The 8,193-nt window shown below is 47.2% G+C and overlaps 1 non-coding gene across 1 annotated transcript; it reads left to right on the plus strand.

Moving 5' to 3' along the window:
* Window positions 1-1,705: 1,705 nt before the first annotated feature.
* Window positions 1,706-1,869, plus strand: LOC111761776 (U1 spliceosomal RNA). The gene has a single exon (XR_002795040.1). It is a non-coding gene; the product is annotated as a U1 spliceosomal RNA (small nuclear RNA).
* Window positions 1,870-8,193: the final 6,324 nt, after the last annotated feature.

An 8,193-nucleotide genomic window follows, 5' to 3' on the forward strand; every position in this document is an offset into this window, starting at 1 on the left:
ATTTACTGTTATTCATATTGTTTTGCACCATGCTGATGACATTCCTTTGGGATATTCTGTATTTAACCATTTTACGTTGTACCCCTTAATGAAGGCATCCTTCTATTTTTTCTTTGAAACATACAAACCCGCTATCCACCTCCCTTTCTCTCTCCTCTTCCCCCAGCCAAATTAATTTTGGTTTTCCAACGGAACTTCAAAGTTGGTTTGCCTAGTTCCCACACCCAAAATCTTGTTGTTAGTTTTATTGGAATCATGTTTAAATTTATAAATTAATCTAGGGAGAAGTGACAATTTTAATAATGTTAAGGCTTATCTAATAATAATAATAAAGATAGTAATAATAAATCCATATATGTTTTCATTTATTCAGGTCTTTCGTTTCTGTCCTCAGTCATTATATGAAGAGTTCTTCATATAACTCTTCTATTTTTCTTGTTGGGGTATTTTACCTTTGTGTTGCTATTATTAATGGCATCTTCCATTATATTTTCTAACTGCCTGTTATCTATATATGATGACCACCAGATAATTTTAATATGGCAAAAAAACAGCCTTCTTGCTTTAAAAGGAGGAGGAGTGTTTGGTCTGTTTTGGTGACTGCTTTTTAAAATTGAAATGAGGAAAAGTTTGAATGCAGTGAGCTAGAGGTCACAAGAGGGACAAAACTTGGGGTAAGTTTCATCAGAGCCCCGTGGTTGTAAGCACTGGTCAAGAATTAAGGAAAATTGCTCTTTGAAGTTCCAGGAAAGCCATAGAGCTGGGAGGTCAGCCGTTGAGCAAATAGTCTGAGGTCATACAACTGGTTGTTGGTCTCCATCACTTACTTTCTTTAGCAGCTTTTAGCTATATTAAAGTTTTGTGATGGTGGAATAAAAAGATCCAAATCAAGCCTCAGCCAAACTGACACATTAGTCATTTATTAATCTTTTTGGTAGCCACAGGAGAGCACTGCTCGAAACTCTCTGTCATTGAGAATCTGCTGTGAGGAGTGTAGCTAGCTGGACACTGTCAGAATCCACCACCAAGACCATGCTCTCACTGGGCCACTCCCGGCCAGTGACCGAGCCTGCAGGTGAACTAGAGCCAGGCCATTTCTGTGCAATTTGGGACTCCTCCAACAGGCAATCCCCCAGAAGCCTCACTGAGATTCTCACAGCTGCACTACAGTCAGAGGTTCTTTCCACCCCCTTCACCTTCTTCTCCCTCTCCCTGCACAGAACTCAGAGATCCTCCCCACCTATTCCTGATCCTGACCCTTATCTCTTATAGGTGTTTCCCTTAGTAAACCTTGCCACCTGTTTCCCAGAGGACCCATGCTAATGTACCTTCCTCACAGATATTATCATCTTTGTGGCTCCCTTATGGATATTTTCCAAAATTTCTCTTTGCCTTAGAACTGGACATAATGTCCAAGTGGTTATGGATGCCAGGCTCGTGTTGCCTGTGTGCCAGGAGCAACGTGAACCTCAACAGGACAGTCACCCTGAGCATGGGCATACTCAGTTTTTAAAATTTATTTCTTAGTTGAACTGCGCTGTTAATATATTCTATTTTTTATCAGAGCAGTTGTAGGTTTACAGAAAAACCATGCAGAAAATACAGAGTTCCCATATGCTCCCCACTCATACACACAGTTTTTCCCATTGTTTAACATTTTGCATTAGTGTGGTACCTGTTATAGGTGATCAAATATTATTATAATATACTTACCTGGCCAGGGAGATGCCATGATCATGGAGGTGGTTTTCCCAGGGCAAGGCTTATCCATTGCACTCCTGATGTGCTGGCCCCTGAGATTTCCCCAAATGTGGGAAACTCAACTGCATAATTTGTGGTAGTGGGGGGCTGTGTTCGCACTCTCCCCTATTAAAAAAAAAAAGAAGAAAAAATTTTAAAAAAGAAAAAAATAAGAAATATGATTTTTATATTATTAACAATACTTAAAGTCTACATTATTATGTTCACTCTTTGTGTCGTACTGTTCTATGTGGGATATTTTCCCTGGTAACTTTTATACAACAACATTTTTCATTTTATTCACTCTCAAATATACAATTCAGGGAAGTAGACATAGCTCAAATGATAGAGCATCCGTCTCCCATATGGAGAGTTCAGGGTTCAGTCACCAGGGCCTCCTAACCTGTGTGGTAAGCTGGCCCACACACAGTGCTGCCATGCACAAGGAGTTCTGTGCCACATAAGGCACCCCCTGGTAGGCGTGCCCCATGCGCAAGGAGTGCACCCTGCAAGGAGAGCCACCCTGCATGAAAAAAAGCACAACCTGCCCAGGAGTGGCACCGCACACACTAAGAATTGACGCAGCAAGATTACGCAACAAAAACAAGGCACAGTTTCCCAGTGCTGCGAGATAATGCAAATGGACACAGAAGAACACACAGTGAATGAACACAGAGAGCAGACGATGTGGGGTAAGGGGAGAGAAATAAATAAATCTTTAAATATATATATAGGGGGCGGACTTGGCCCAGCGGTTAGGGCATCCGTCTACCACATGGGAGGTCCACGGTTCAAACCCCGGGTCTCCTTGACCTGTGTGGAGCTGGCCCATGTGCAGCGCTGATGCGTGCAAGGAGTGCCATGCCACACAGGGGTGTCCCCCGCGTAGAGGAGCCCCATGTGCAAGGAGTGCGCCCCGTAAGGAGAGCCACCCAGCACGAAAGAAAGTGCAGCCTGCCCAGGAATGGCGCCGCACACATGGAAAGCTGACACAACAAGATGACGCAACAAAAAGATACACAGATTCCTGGTGCTGCTGACAACAACAGAAGCAGACAAAGAAGAAGACACAGCAAATAGACACAGAGAACAGACAACTGGGGTGGGGGGGAAGGGAGAGAAATAAATAAATAAATCTTTTTAATATATATATGTATGTATGTATGCATACAATTCAGTGGTGTTGATTAAATTTACAAAATTGTGCATCCATCACCATCATCTACTGCCAACACCTTTCCATGACCCAAAACAGAACCTATACTAATTAAACATTAACTCCCTATCTCCCACCCCCACCCGGCCCCTGGTAACCTGTATTCTAGTTTTTTACTTTAAGAATCTGTATTTTCTGCTTATATAAGTAAGAACATATGATATTTGTCCTTCAGAGTCTGGCTTATTTCATTCAATGATTTCCCTGTTGAAGCATGCATCAGAACTTCATTCCTTTTTACAGTTTAATAATATTCCATTGCATGTGCTATCACATTTTGGGTATCCACTTATCTGTTGATGGGCACTTGAGTTGCTTCCATCTTTTGGCAGTTGTGAAGAATGTCAGTATTAAGTTGTGCAAGTAATCTTAAAAAATAAAGATAAACACAGTCGGTGATAACTCACATTGTAGCATCCTGTGGAAACTATTCAAACTAAGTGTAAAATGCTTTTCTTAAATGGAGCAATCTACCGTTGCGCAAGAAGCTGTTCTTATCAGACAAGTTGGCTAAAGCAAGGGTGTACCTAAGCTACCTCCAACCCTGAAGGTAGAAAAATCCCTGAATCGGACACACAGCCTGGAGAGCAGCCCCCGTGGAAGGAGGCTCTCGGGGTGAGGTTCTCCGGAGCTAAGGGGTACACGCCCGGTCCGCCGTGGCCTGTGCCCATGTATAGCAGCCGTCGCAGGGACGTTGGGAGGCGCCACGACGATAGTGCAACTCCCGCGGGGTCTCCGGGGCCGCGCCGCGCCGCGCCGCACCCCTGGGCTCGTGGCCCTGGTCGCGGCAGCGGGGTGCGAGCGCACCCGCCAGTCATCTGAAGGCGTGGTGGACGTGCGGCAGGATGGGCCGGCCCTTGGGGAAGAGGGGAAGAGGGGCGGCAGGGGCAGCTGGCCCAGGCCCACAGAAAGGGCCACAGGGGCGGCTCAGGCGGCGGCGGCCCCAGGCAGCCCAGCCTGGGCGGCAGCTGCTCGGCAGGGCCCAGGGGCAGCGCGCCTCTCCTGAAGGCGGCGAGGCCGGCGGGCGGGGGCAGCTGCCAGAAGCCCAGCGGCCCCTTCCCCCGCCGCGGGCGGCAGGTTGGCGGGGGGCACGAGTGAGGTAGAGCCGGCCTCGAACTCGGGTCCCTGCAGGGCTGGCGGTGGGCGCCAGGGGCGCGGGCAGCAGTGGGCCGGGGGCGTCTGGGGGGTTCCCGCGCGGCGGTCCCTCGCGCAGCAGCTCCTGCGGGTGCTTCTTCTTGGTGTGGCACGTCAGGTGGTCCCTGGCCCGAACCTCTGGGCGCAGAGCTGGCACAGGAAGTCCTTGCAGCCAGTGTGCACGACCAGGTGGCGCCGCGCGTCCTCGCGCGCGTGGAAGCGGCGGTCGCGGCGGTCGCGGCGGTCGCAGCGGGGCTTCCTCTTTGGCCGCACCGCCGCGGGCCTTCTGCGCGTGCGCCTTCGGCGGTGCAGCAGCCCCTCGGTGCTGGCCAGCTCGTGCGCGCACACGCCGCAGGTGAGGTCGCCGGCGCTGGCCGCGTGCAGGGCCAGGTGCCCCTTGTAGCCTAGCGCCGTGTGGGTACTTCTTGCCGCACTGCGCGCTTGTTGGAGTCGTGCGCCTGCAGGTGGTTCTTGACGTGGTTCTTGCGGTTGAGGGTCTTCTCGCAGCGTGCGCACTGGTACGACTTCTAGGGCGACTGGGTAGCCATGTGCCTCATGAGCTTGTATCTGGACACGCACAAAGGCCTTGCCGCAGTCGGGCTGCAGGCACTGGTACGACTGCTCCTGGGCGTGGGTTAGGCGTGCACAGTGACCTTCTCCAGCGTGAGGAACTCCTGGCCGCACACAGCCGGCAGGGGTAGGTGGCCATGGGCGGCGAAGCTCAGGAGTGGGGCCAGGCGGCCGGCGGGCGCGCCCAGTGGGGCGCGGGCGAGGGGCTGCATCCTTCGAGACCACCTCAGCCTCCACGAGCTGCCGGCTCCTTCACACCCTTCACGGGCGGCCTTGGGTGCCGATGAGATTCCAGGGGGCCGCGGGGCCGCTGGCCAAGCCGCCTGGGTCAACCAGCCTGCCCTCCTGAGTCTGGGGTACCGGCAGTCCCCGACAACACCCGGACCAACCCAGACACACCAGGATGGGAGAGCATCAAAGGCAATGGCTTTGGGTAGGAGTCAGACAGGATCGGTCCTGCCCACTCCACAGCCCGGTCCGCCTGTGGGCGCAGGTCTGACGGGCGTCACTGGCCACGATGCAGCAGATGCCGTGCCCTGGATACAGTCTTAAGGAGCAGACACCTCAGTTTCCAAGTTCCAGGGATAAGATATTAAAATATCAAAATGTCCAGATTTAAACAAAAGATTATATAACAGAAAGAAACAGGAAGTGACTGCCCAGGCAAAGGAGAAAATTAAAGCATTAGAAAACCGTTAGTGAGGAGGACCAGACCTGAGATATACCACACAAAGATTTTTTTTTTTAAGATTTATTTTTTATTTATTTCTCTCCCCTCCCCCCCCCCCCCCACCCCAGTTGTCTGCTCTCTGTGTCCATACAATGTGTTCTGGGTCTGCTTGTATTCTTGTCAGCAGCACCAGGAATCTGTGCCTCTTTTTGTTGTGTCATCTTGCTGCATCAGCTCTCCGTGTGTGTGGTCCCACTCCTGGGAAGCCTGCACTTTTTTGTGTGCGGGGCAGCTCTCCTTATGGGGTGCACTCCTTGTGCGTGGAGCACCCCTACACGGGGGACACCCCCGTACAGCACGGCACTCCTTGCATGCATCCCAGAACTGCATGTGGGCCACCTTTACCACATGGGTCAAGGAGGCCCTGGGTTTGAACCTTGGACCTCTCATGTGGTAGGCAGATGCTCTATCCATTGAGCCAAATCCGCTTTCCAAGATTTTTTTAAAAATGGTCCAAAATATGCTCAGAGTAAAGACCTAAAGGAAATCATGAAAATGATAGAAGAGTATGGAGATAATATTGATACAGAGTTAGAAACTATGAAAAGGAATCAGAGCTGAAGACCACAGTAACAGAGATTAAAAGTTCCCTAGGGAGTTCAACACAGACTGGAGCTAGCAGAAGAAAGAAACAATGGACTTGAAGATAAGACAAATGAAATCATCCAGTCTGAGTAGAAGAAGGAGTGAAGAAAAGTGAACCAAGACTGAGGAAACTCTGAGACACCATCAAGCATACCAATATATGCATTGTAGGAGTCTAGAAGGAGAAGAAAGAGAGAAAGGGGCAGATAGAATATTCAAATAAATAATGGCTGAAAACTTCCCAATTTATTGAAGGCCATGAATATATACATTCAGGATGCTCAACAAAGTACAAACAGTAAAGATCCATGCTGCGGCATATTATACTCAAACCGTTGAATGCTAAAGATAAAGAGAACTCTGAAAGCCACAAGAGAGAAGTAACATGACATGAAAAAGGAAACTACAATAAGATTAAGTGGTACTTTCTTATCAGAAACCGTGAAGGCAAGAAGGTTATGGGATGGCATATTTAAAGTACTAGAAGCAAAAAAGTGCCAACCAAGAATCTTATATCCAGCAAAACTGTCTTTCAAAAAATGAGGGAGGGAAGTGGTTGTCGCTCAACCAGTTGGGCACCCACCTACCACTTGGGAGGTCCCAGATTCACATCCCAGTGCCTCCTAAAGAAAACAAACCAATGCTCCACCGGCTGCCGCCAGCTAGATGCAAAAAAGCAGCTTGCAGACAGCTAAAGCAGTGTAAGAAACTATATATATATATAATGGGAATCCAAGTTGGAAAAGAATAAAAGAAACAGTGGCAAAAAACTTCCCAAATGTAACAAAAGATATGCATATGCACATTCGGGAGCCTCAGCAGCCCCAAACCACAACCCCAAACCACATTTTAAATTTGTAATAAGTTTTAAAGGCAGGTAATGTGAGTCCTCCATCTTTTTCTTTTTCAAGATGGCTTTGGTTATTCAGGAACCCTTACCCTTCCATATAAATTTGATGATTGGTTCAGGACTTGGATTTGTCCTGAATGATGTTGCAGGGACAGATGCAGGACATTGTATATCCTGCCATAATCCACTGGATGGACTTGGGGAGAGTGTGAACTATGAACTGTGGTCCATGTGATGTGACAGTGCTCCAGGGTGTATTCACCAAATGCAATGAATGTGCCTTACTGATGAAAGGGGATGTTGATGTGGGAGGAGCAGGGTGGTCGGGGGGGAGTGGGGTATATGGGAACCTATTACGTTTTTTAATGTAATGTTTTGTGTGATCTACTTATCTTTTTTAAAAAAAAAGACAAAATTTTTTTTTTAATTTGATGATTGGCTTTGCCATTTCTGCAAAGAAGGTGGTTGGAATTTTTATTGGGATTGCACTGAGTTGTAAATAGCTTTGGGTAGAATTTACATCTTAACAGAATGTCCTTCCATTTATTTAGGGTTGTCTTTGATTTATTTTTGCAAAATTTTGTAGTTTTCTGTGTATAAATCCTTTACATCCTTGGTTAAAATTTTTCCTATATATTTCATTCTTTCAGTTGCTACTATAATGAATTTTTTTTCCTGATTTCCTCTTCAGATTGTTCATTACTGGTGTATAGTAACACCACTGACTTTTACCTATTGATCTTGTACGCTACAACTTTACTGAGTTTGTTTATTTGTTCTAGTAACTTTGTTGTGCTTCGTTAATATATTTTTCACTTACTATACCTGTTTCCTCACCTGGGTAGGAGACATAAAATAATGTTTAATGGGAAGCAGATGTGGCTCAAACAGTTAAGTGCCCACCTCCCACATGGGAGGTCCCAGGTCCAGTTCCCAGTGCTTTCTAAAGACGACAAACAACAAGCAGACATTGAGCAAAATCAATGAGCAGACAAAGAGCAAAAATAATGAGCAATGAGCAAAAAAACAATAAGCAAAAACAACAAGCAAGGCAACGAGCAAACAACGTGCCGACAATGAGCAAAAACAAATGAGCAGGAAGTGGATGTGGCTCAAGAAGCTGAGTTCCTGCCTCCCACATGAGAAGTCCTGGGTTTGATTCCCTGTGCCTTCTAATGAAAAAACAAACAGACAACAAGCAGACAATGAACTGAAACAATGAGCAAAACAGTGAATAGATGGAGGGAGCCACCTGGGGGATGAGAATTAGAAAAACATTAAAGATAATGTTTATATATATATATTTTTAAGATTTATTTATTTTATTTATTCCCCCTCCCCTTATTATTTGTACTTGCTGTCTGCTTT

The sequence above is a fragment of the Dasypus novemcinctus genome, chromosome 6 (genome assembly GCF_030445035.2).
Source record: "Dasypus novemcinctus isolate mDasNov1 chromosome 6, mDasNov1.1.hap2, whole genome shotgun sequence".
In the NCBI taxonomy this organism is placed as follows: Eukaryota; Metazoa; Chordata; class Mammalia; order Cingulata; family Dasypodidae; genus Dasypus; species Dasypus novemcinctus.